Raw genomic sequence first — 10,992 nt, 5'->3', positions numbered from 1 at the left:
GAGCATGTGAGCAGCCTCATCCCACGGGCTCCAGCAGGAGCTGTGGGAGCCCCAGCTCCGTCTCCCTGCAACTCTCCACCAGAATTCCCACCCTATGGAAATCCCAGCAAGTGCTTCCTGCTCAGAAAGCCCAGATTTCACATTTTACCCCTGTGTTTTGCTGGAATGCACACATGAACATCTCCTACCAATTAACCCATGCTTAAAACGTGTAAAATCTCACCACTGGCTCTGCTGATTTCCACCCAACAATGGGGGTTACTAATCCTCTTCACACTGAATAAGGTGCCCAGAACTGAAAAATCATTAGTTTTGCCACAGAGGTGTTATAGATGATAAATGTTTTGGATAATGGACCTGTGTTTCACGACATAGAGACAAACTTGTGTTTTCAGTAATAATTTTTTACAGTTATGGAGCTTGTAGAATAGAGATCTTCCCTTTTACTGCCCTAAGAGTTCGCTGAGAAATGGGAGAAATCCCCCTCTCCAGAATACAAGTTATCTTGTATTTTTGCTAACATATATAATTACTGATGTGGGTGTTCCCACATCTTAGAATGGAAAAAGTGCTTGCCAAGATTGAAAAACCATAGTAAGCAATATAAATGATTTCTCTCACACACCAGCATTTCTTGCTGAGACAAGTGAACTGGAGCTGTGTTTAAAACCATATAATTATACTCCTATATATCATTTATTAAATCAGATTTCCCCCACCCTCTTTTCTTTTAAGTCACTTCTGAAAAAGCTTGTATTCCAAGAGGTCTGAGAGCTGGGGTCGTCCCCTGGAAGAGCACTTTCTTGAAAATGAAACCCAACAAAGTTGTAAGCAGCACATGTGGACCCATGTGATGTCTTGTCCCTGTGCCACCATTGCTCTTTGCTTTGATCTTTGTCATAGCTTTGGTGTCACTGAAATCTCCTTGGCCCAGAGATGAGGTGTTGCCTGTCTGGCGACTACCCCAGCCATCCATGGAGCTTTTTGGTCATCCAGCCTGGTTTCCTTCATGGCACAGGCCATGTGACTCCACCTCTCCATTCCTCACTCATGCCCAGAACTGCCTGTTCAGGTAATCCAGGGACTGTGCAAAGACGCTTGTGGATTTCCTTATTTCACGCTCATTTCTATGCTGTTTAAAATACAAAGAAGCTGACCCAGTGTTTTCACACCCCTGCAATAGAAGGACTGTTAAATGATTTTTCCAGAGCACACAGATTGTATATGCAAAGGTCCAGTACGCAAATCCTGACTTGTTTATGCCTCAGGTTGTGCATACAAAAAGCTGTTTAACTTGGAGCCAATATATCTCTCTTTCCAGCACCCACACCTCCCTCAACCCACCTCCTCTGAGAGAGCCTGGGGAAAAGACTTTATAGCACACTCCAAAAGGCTGGGGAGCAAGGCTGTGTTGGACAAAGGGACCATCTGAACAGGAATTGGTGCCTTTGCAGTTCTAATCCAAGTAGAGGTTCCAGCTGCTGGCTTATGAGCAGGGTCCTACCTTGGGAAGCTTTGCTTGGTGTGAGGGGATATTGGAACTGTTGCTGTTGAGTTTGTGGGGTAGGTGGTGCTACTTAAGTCCTTAGAACTTTCCTCAGTTCATCCTGCAAATTGCTAATTAAGGTGTGGTGGCACCTTCTGGGACTTCCACTCTGTAGCTTGAGAGTTTAAGGACTTCTCAGAACTGTTGTAGTATTCTGAGGCCCTTGCACTGCAGATCACAGAGTCTGGACAGGGGTTTTTCAGGTTTAAATGTTAATTCCCATGAGCAAGAGGCGCAGTTTAGTTTTGTCAGACTCGTTTTTCCCTTTGGTCATTCTGTTAGTAACTGTCACAGAGAAAGGAAAGTTGGATATTAAGGGTTTCATATATCAAGGGAAGAAATTCTTTTACCACTCACTGATATGTGCATGTGATGAAGATGCATTGGATTGCAGTCTACATTTCCCATCAATCTTTTCTTTTTCTATTGTTTCTCCTCTTCAATCTATCCTTCCCTCCTATCCTACGGTGGTTGTGTTTTGTTTGGGGTTTTTTTGCCATTCTTTGCTTTTACTCCTTTTCTGTTCAATCCTTTTGAAGTCTTGTCAAGCAATGCTCCAGTTCTGCTTGAACTCTTTGGTCTTCCAGGATGAGAACAGAGCTCCAGCAGTTGCCACGTGGTGCTGCTGTCTCCAAGATTCCTAAGTTCCAGCTCATGTATTTAAGGAGATGTATTTTTTTTCTTGGGGCTTAATTAATTTATTTAAGGGTTCTCCTTTTCCCTTTTTTTTTGTACTAGCCAATTTACCGTGTGTTTTTACAAAATATAATATGAAATAGAACAAAACACCATTATTTGAAGGAAGATGCTCAGAAGTATCAGAGTTATTTATGCTGATTGTTTTTTAGTGGCTACTTGAAAGCTGTGGTACTCAGGACTATCCTTGTTAAGGAAATACTAATTCTCATTAATCAAAGGTACAAAGGTATATTACAAAACATAAAGAAAACAAGCCCAGCCATAAGAAAAACAAACATGCACTGGGTGTTCTGATCATGACCTACCATGAGCAGGAATCTGCTGAACTTACAGCAATGTTTGTCATAGGAAAACTTATAACATATTGTCCTTTTAATGCATTTTATGCCTTTTATTATCTTGCAAATCTAATTAGGAAGCCAGTTAGCACCCAGTCTGCAGTGACAGAAGCAGCACCACCTATTCTTGTGGCAGCTTTGGTTTGGCTTTATGGGTGGTCTTTGTTCCTAAAGGCTTATATGAATACCACATATTAGTTGAGCTGGTTCCCCCTTGATGTCTGTGTTGTATTGTACACATGTTGTCACTGTTTGACACTTAAACAATCCAGATTCTTACCCAGCCCATATTTAGTGCCATAATAAACTTCTGAGCATATGTTTTTGAGAGCAACAGTAACATCCATCACCACAACATGACAGATAAATAAGCACTACTGGAGAGTGTCCGCGTCTTCAGAGGGCAGAGCTGGACTGCAAGGTGTGTGCCAAGGGGATGTGGTCATCTGCCTTGTCCTCACTGAGCTTTTTTTTCTTCTCCTTGTTTCAGTAAATCAAAACAGTTACTGAAGAGACCTAAAAAATCCAGGCTGTACATGTGAAAAGCACGTTGTTACAAAGCTCTTCTAGGGAAACATTTCCTGTTTGGGGCTTTGGCTTGACACACAGTCGATGTGAGGCATAAAGCATTCCTCTTCCCTCTTCGTCTCACTCCCTCTGTCTTCCAGCGAGGAGCTCCGTGGAGGCCTGGTCTGGAGCCCTGGCAGATGTGATGGGGATGTTCGAGCCCTTCCTGCTCCCGTGAGTCTCCTCTGCTTTGTGCAAAATTCCTGTACTTGAGTGGTTTTGTTTCAACAGAGGTGGAGGAGTTTTTGTGGGTTTTGTTTGGTTAGTTTTTGTTGTTGCTGTTGTTTGGGATTTTTTTAGGTGGATTTTGTAGAAAAGAAGAGGGAATCACACACAAGGAGCTTCAGGATTTGTGTTGTGCCTTGTGCTCTCTGAGGCTGACAAAGACTGATGGCAGCACAACAGGTTGAAAGTGTGGTCATGTCTTGTCTTAGCTGGGCAAACACATTCAAGGAGAGCTTTGTCTGAACAAGGACAGAGAAGTTGAGCCTTGTACAAGGAAATAATTTATGTAAGTTTTAATGAATATTTAATGTGGAATGTTAATTATAAAAAAGAGGGTATATATTTTGATGTCGTGCCTTTAAGTGTCAGATCATGCCGTGTCTCCCTGGCCTGAGGAGGACAATCAGCTTTCTCATTACAGATGTATATCAATCCAGTGAGAGTACCCTCCCATCACACCAGTATCTCGCTAAAGAGACAGGTGTTGCAGATGAAAAAGAGAAAATATCTTTAAAACTGGAATATAGAAGAGCCATGTGCCTTTATTGCTTTCATTGAGTTTTCAATTGATCAATAGTGCTAAACACAAGAAAAGATCTTTATAAATAGAATATAAACCAGAAGTTTCTTGGTGCCAGTTGTTTGTAATATAAACATAATTATTAAGATTATTTTGTGATATGCAAATATAAAAAGTTCTTTGGGCTGAAGTAGTATTTTTCTGAAGATAAGTGGCATTTCTGAGGTAGCCTTTTGGTTCTGTACCTGTACATCATTCCACCCTCTGAGACGGCTGTGAACTGTTCACACCTCCCATGAGGGGCCAATGGGGGGGTTCTGCAGGCAAGGGGCAGCACAGGCAGCTGAGGGTTCTACCACAGTGAAAATGAAAACAATTAGTATTTTTTTTTACTCAGCATGTTCCAGTGCTCAGCAACAACTCGTGCTATGAACTGAAACAGAAACAAAGGTGAAGTAACCAGATGCTGTGACAATACTAAAAGGGCTATTTTAAGACTGAATCTTAGAGTCTCATTACAAAATCCAAGTGTGCATCAGCAGTGGGTCCTACTTGTAAAGGGACATTATATCTGACCTTGGTTTGAAATTTACCCCTGTCCTCATTAGGAAAATGATGCCCAGTACCATTGACCCTTCTGTCTCCCCCAAAGCACAAAGATTTGAAGCTTCATCTAGGCTTGACTCTGCCCCAATTTCATGCTCTGCATGTGTGTACAGTGAGTGAAAAGAGCAGGGAACATGCCTGGGAATAAACCACATTAGCTTTCAGAGAGAGATTTTAAAGTTTTAATATTATGCTTGTCTAGTTTGATCTAGTATCTGGTCACTGAATTGTATCATTGCAGGAAACATAAGAACAGCAGCATGACCATGAGGTATATTGTGTTACAGAATGAGGTTACACAGCACCAAAGCACCACCATATTTCAGTAACAAATGCAGCTTCTGGGGAGTTTTGTTATCATTGCATAAGCTTCACTGCTCCCTAGAAGATGACACTGATTCAGACAGAAAACACTAATTCAGTTCTTGCCAGCAGAGCCAATTGTCTCTCTGATTACATTAGACTGACAACTGGTTTTCAATGTCATTGTCAGCCGCAGCTTCTCATACGTGGTGCACTGGAGCATGAACTGGGCTCCCTTTATTTAATTATTTCTGACCACTTCTGTGTTTGTGAATAAGGCAAATGTGAGTCTCCCATCTCATAGATAGAAAAATGTCAGGTGTTTAGGTTGCAAAACTCAGGCTTCAGCAGTGGAGTCCAGCACCTTTTTAAGGCAGGTCCTGAATGCGTGTGTCACTCTAAAGAATTAATTTGAAACTATCATATCTTTTTTTGTGTTGGTTGCTTAGAAGTAGCCTAAGATTTCTGCATGAAATAATTGTTTCATTAAATAATTTACTGAATATATTAATTTTTTTTCTTAATTAACTGGTAACTGGAAGACTGCCCGTGAGCTGCCTGTTGCAGGCACTTGCTATTTAAAATTTGCTGTTTGCTGCTGGTGTTTTTGGGCACACGAGCCTTGTGTCCATTCTGGGTGTGGCTGAGTGTGGAGTTCAGAGGGTGTCTGTCCATGCAGGATCTGACTGGGCTCTGTGCTGTCACTGCTGCCCTGAGCTGATGCAGGGGATGGTGGTGAGGGTTGGCAGTGGAGCTGTCACCTGGCAATCTGGGCACAAATTTGGGCCTCAGCCTGTGCTCATTTGGGCAGCACAAGCAGCACGTGGGACTCCCTGTGCAGCAAACCCCCCTCGGTCCAACCAGCTGTGCTGTTTGACAGGGAGTGATGGCCTTTCCAGTGTCACAACAGCCATGGGCTGACACCAGTTGTGAGCAGACCATGGCCAGCTGAGGTACAGCCTGGCCACGAGCCAGAAAATGTGTTCTCTTTCTCTGCTCTCGTGCCCAGGCTGTGGTTTGTTTGCTTTCTGGAGCACAGGACTCCCCATGGAGCTCTGAGCTCCTTTTATCCTGTGTGTGTCCATGATCAGCCTCTTCCCCTCCCTCTGCCTCCCTCCCATGTGTCATTCTGTGGAAGGGAGGTTAGGGAACCATGAGGTTGCTATGGGGGTTCAGCACCATCTGCAGAGCTGTTGCTTTTTTGGGCAAGTTCTTTTCAACACCCTGCTGGTCACTCTTATTCCTCCTCAGCAGAAAAGGACTGAAGTGTGGGCATAGCATTTTTACTTTATAAAAATCTTTTTCTCCACCTTTTCTTGAATAGACTTCGAATTATTTTTTCCTTTTAATGTCTTCATCTCTATGAAGGTCATAAATGCATTTAAAAAAATAGAAAGCTGAAGTTTTTCACAAGGTCTTGTTTCTAGAGGTGCTGCGTGTGTAAGAAAGGCAAGAGGTTGGCAATAAAATCAGGAGAGGTATCAGCAATGAAAGATGCTCTGCCAAACAAAATGCTGTTAAAACAGTATTTTTGCATCAGCTTTCTATATTTTTATTTATAATATCCCAGAATGCCTTAGAGCAGTAGGCTGTCAAGGAGGAAGCTCCACAAGCAGTAGCCGTGTGAAATGAAACCCCATAAAATTGGTGCTGCCAACTTTGTGATTCTCCCATGCCTGCAGAATAAGAGATTTATGATCTTCCGAAACATGTCCTTTCCCTTCTATTTTTGAATTCCCTTCCACTGCTCCTGTTGCCCAAAAGTCAAACAAAGCTAACTTCCTGCAGGTCCCAGAGTGAAAAAATGCAAACACACTGCATTTAAAAGTAGATTTAGCAACTCCAAAGTGGGCGATTTGGTTCCACCCATCAAACCTGAGTTCTCTGATCTGAAGTCAGATGGGTGCTACTCCTAGTGAGATGTGTGCCAAATCTAATTAAGGTTTGCATAATGTGCATCTTGGGTGATTTGATTTATTAGCTTTGTTTGAAGAAAGTAATAATAAAAAAAGAAAATGGCTTTGGTAATAAGCTGTTTGAATTCCCTGTGCAAGTAGGCACAGTCCCTCCTGGATCTCCCTGAAATGCTCTCGAGGTGCACAAGATGCTCATGGACTGATGCAACTCTGGGAGCTGGAGCAAAAACAGTGTCTGGAATGGGGTCCTGCCTGCACTGCTGCCCCAGTTTTTGGCTCAGCACAGGTGTTTAAGTATTCCCCACTAGGGATAATGATTTCCATTCTCACAACCACCACAAAACACTGGAAGTTGTAAATTATCACCATTTATACCAATGGGACCCAGTGCACAGAGAGATGGCTGTGGCATAGTGCAGCAGAAATTTGCATTTGCGCCAAATGTTGGGATTCTAAACTGGAAAAATAGTCCCAGACCCTGTGCTGGTGTAGCAGGGGATTCTTTTGATTCCTAGAATAGCCCTGTGTGTCTTTTCTGTTGATTTTTAAATTTAATAGTGTGCAGTGCAGACGTGTCCTGTGGCAGAGATCCTCAAGATCTCAGGTCCTGTTGATTCTGGTGGGCCAAGTTCTGGTGGTCGGCTATGGCATTGTCTCATATCCTGTAGCATTCCTGGAGCTGGGTTCTCACTTGCCATCCCAATACAGGCTGTTTTTCTTGTCTTTGATGCCTTGTGGGTTACAGAGGAGGATTTCCTGCAGGGCTCCTGATAAGCCTGGCTCTTCTCCTGCTAATGATAAGATATCCTTTTTCTCCTCCATCCCTCAGAGCACTGACTCATAGATCCATTGCAGCACAACCCAAGGTGAATCTCTATTTGTAACCATCCCAGCACTGATGTTCATCACACAGCATGGAAAGATTTGGAAAAGTGGCACACACTGAAGATTCTAGATGCTGCCTTAGTGACGGCAATAATGCCCTGGGATCAGTGGGAAAGGCAATTCCCCAGGGATCAGGCCCGCAGTGATATTTTGGGGTATAGCTGCTTGTGATCTGAATGTGAATAAGGGACAATAATCTGGCACCTGAATATCAGGGCATCTTTTCTCAGTCACATTCCTGAGCTGCAGCAGGCACAAAACATGACCAAGGATTGGGCATCTGCAACTTCTCTTTCCAGGGAAAAGGTCTGGAACTTGTACTTTGCTTTTGCAATGAGAACAGAGCCTTGAGAACCAGCAGTTTTGCTGCTGTGTTATCCTGGGGTTGAATAAGGACTTGAAGACATCCTATTGTGGGAATGGTCCTATTGGAACATGAAGGGGAGTGTGTGTTTATCTTCCCTCTTTTTGGGATGATCTCTCCTAAAAACATCTTTCAAGGGTTATTGCTGTTTGCAGCTTGGAAAGTGGGAATTAGGTGCAGGATCAGATTTATTCTTAGTTGATGAAACATTCCTTTTTTTCCTTGATTTATGTTAAGCACATTTGAAAAATTTGGAGAATATCCATAGAGTAAAATGATTCCATGCAAATAATTTTTGCAGTTTAATTCTTTCTGTAAAAAAATTAGACATGGTTATTTGGAAACATCAAGCTTTGAGAAGTTTTACTAGCTTTAATGAGAATAACCTCTTTTATTATGATTGCTGAAAAAGAAATAAATAATTTTATTTACCCTGCAATAAAAGAACGATGAAGGAAAATACATGGACTAGAACCAGTTTTATGCGAGCTAGATTTATCCAAAATTTGAGTTGCCCCAAAATGCTCCCTGAGATTTTAATCATGATACCTGATTTGTTTTAGCTTTTTACTTTTCTGATCAAACACACAGAAACATTCACTTTAAATACTAATATCAGCAAATATCAGTAAATATCACCAAAAACATTGGATACATGTATTTTCTTGCCTGAAAAGGATTCATAGCATTTCACTACAGCCAGGCAGCAGAAACAAGCTATGCAGCCTCTTGTGTGTGATCAACATGGTTTGAATTTTGAATATGAAAATATTTAAAATTTACTTACAGACCTTGAATATCTCCTGTAATTTATCTGACAATTAATTTCAAATGCCACATCAGTGGCAGAGGGGATTTAATATGTTTTATCAGTAATTTTTTTGATCAGAGACAGATGTAAAATGGTTTATTATGAAAAATTCCCATTTCCATGAAGTTAAATATGAAATGAAAAAGGTGTTTTGTGTTTCCCACGGTATCAATGGTTTATGACAGGGACAATTTACCCTCTCCAGCTGTGCAATGACCCTGGCATTGGGGACAAATCAATGAGGCAGTTTTGGGGAAGGTTTTCTGTGGTTGTGATGAACAGAAGGGTCTCACCCTACCTGTCTTTGCAGCTATGGACCCTCCTTTGTCCTCAGAAAACACAGCAGCAAGGTGACAGCTCCTCATCTTGATTTAACCCCAGCACAGACACCGAGATGTTCAACGGCACCTGAGAGCACGAGTGCTCTGCTCCCATTTAATTCTAATGAGTTTTGAATGCTTGACTCCTTCGGGCTCCTCTGAAAACCTCAGCTTTGGTTCCTGTGCCTGCTCAGGGCCTGGACTGACACGGTTTAACCCAAAGGGCAAAAGCTCTTTGGTGCGAGTCGGGCGCGCTCTTCCAAAAAGCCGCCTGCATGGCGGGAAACGGCAGCGCCGTGTGTGCACAGAGGGGCCTGTAGAGGGGCTGGGGGAAGAGGAGTTTATTTTTAAACTGGTTTGACTGACTTGCAGGCACAATGCAGCTCAGCATCCGCCTCTGCTGACTCTGCACACTGCGCCGGGCTCCGGCTCTCAGTGACTCAGAGGCAGCAAGAGCGCGATTACGGCTCCTGGCTCCAGCGTTGAGTCTGTTGGGAGGAGCAGAGTAATTCATTAATTTATTTGGGACACTGGATGGTTTCCTCGCTGTCTGCAACAACAGGGTGTGAGCAGCCCCAGCTCCAGCTGCTGGCGGACGGGTTTTGCAAAAGCCAAACCTCCTCCCCAGCACCCACCAGCCAGAGCGGCCGAGCCGGGATGAGTCTCCCATGTCAACCTGGAGGGGTCGGGGGGCTCCTAATTAAATTCTTATAATCCTCATGTGTTCAGTAATTAGAGATTCAGTTTTTTCAAAGCCTGCTAGGGGGATTTTCCGTAGTGCTAAGTCTTTTCATTTTCACTGGAAACGATAGAGCTGAAGTGTCAGAGCTGTTTGGCTGGGCAGGGATTTGCTTGAGAGAAAAGGAAACCAGGTGGGAATGTCATCCTTAGGGGGTTTGGCAGCCCGCTACTGAGCTGGTGAAAGTTGGTGTGGCCAGTGGATGTGTCCTTGAGATTACCTATTAATTGATGAGTCAAATAACCCCAGAAAGTTGCAGGCTTACATTCCTCCTTCAGGTGCAAACTGGGAGCTGTTCCATTAATGGACACGCTTTGGGATTATTGCAGAGTGGTGCAGGTGGCACAAGAAAAGCTTACTGTGATTTCTTTTTCACTGTGTAATAAAATACTAAAATAATGTAAACATTCCCTCTCTGGTAGTTGCATTTCAGACAGATGATTCTCCATCCTGAAGATTGTTTAATCTTTGCACTTGAACTGCCAGGGATCTGCATGGCTGTGAATGCAATGCCCCAGGGACAAAGGCCACCCTACAATTTTGTAAATGCAACTAAATTTCTTTATTTTGTGAGATGCAATTACCATAAATAGAAATCTATCAACGTGTGCATTATTTAAAAGTAGAGAGTGCCTATCCTGACTGGAAATTTTGTGTACTTCCATAATATAAATATTTATTAATTATAACAGTAATAACATACTAGTCTTCTGTTTGTTTTCTTAATGTTTGCACTAATAAAAAGCTGTAAAATCCACATTCCTGTGCACTGTAAGGACTAAAGGTGAAATGTGCATTCCAAACATTATATTTCTTAGTTACCAAGCGTGGAGTACTAGGAGTAACAAGCTCGAGTGTTAGGGGACATTATTTCCCTGGACATTTAAGGGGTTCATTTTGCCATTAGTCTTAATCTCTGCAGAATGTGGTAAAGAAGGTCGATTTTGGCAGTTTAATGTTTCCAAAGAAAAACACTTCGTAAAAAGACACATTTTGAAACCCTTTTATTTACCAAAGACAATCTTTTCAGGCGCAGTCCATCTTGATGTGGTTGATGTGTGCCCATCACAGCACAGCCTCTTTCCCAATCGCTCAGAAGTCCCAGAACAGCAGTTTGGGTCTCGTGGTGGTATTTTTGGATACGGTTGTGGAC

At 42.7% G+C, this 10,992-nt stretch overlaps 1 protein-coding gene across 2 annotated transcripts in view; it reads left to right on the top strand.

Moving 5' to 3' along the window:
• The first annotated feature begins 3,099 nt into the window (after positions 1 to 3,099).
• SPO11 (SPO11, initiator of meiotic double stranded breaks) overlaps positions 3,100 to 10,992 on the top strand; it is a 219,238-nt gene continuing 211,345 nt past the window's right edge. For both annotated transcript variants that reach the window (XM_017734788.1, XM_017734800.1), the window contains exon 1: positions 3,100 to 3,324. The gene's annotated coding sequence lies outside the window, so the exon portion shown is untranslated. The remainder of the gene's footprint in view (positions 3,325 to 10,992) is intronic.

Source organism: Corvus brachyrhynchos, unplaced genomic scaffold (genome assembly GCF_000691975.1).
Source record: "Corvus brachyrhynchos isolate BGI_N302 unplaced genomic scaffold, ASM69197v1 scaffold10, whole genome shotgun sequence".
Classification (NCBI taxonomy): Eukaryota; Metazoa; Chordata; class Aves; order Passeriformes; family Corvidae; genus Corvus; species Corvus brachyrhynchos.
The sequence above is the reverse complement of the archived record's forward strand: the minus strand, read 5'-3'. Positions and strand labels throughout refer to the sequence as shown.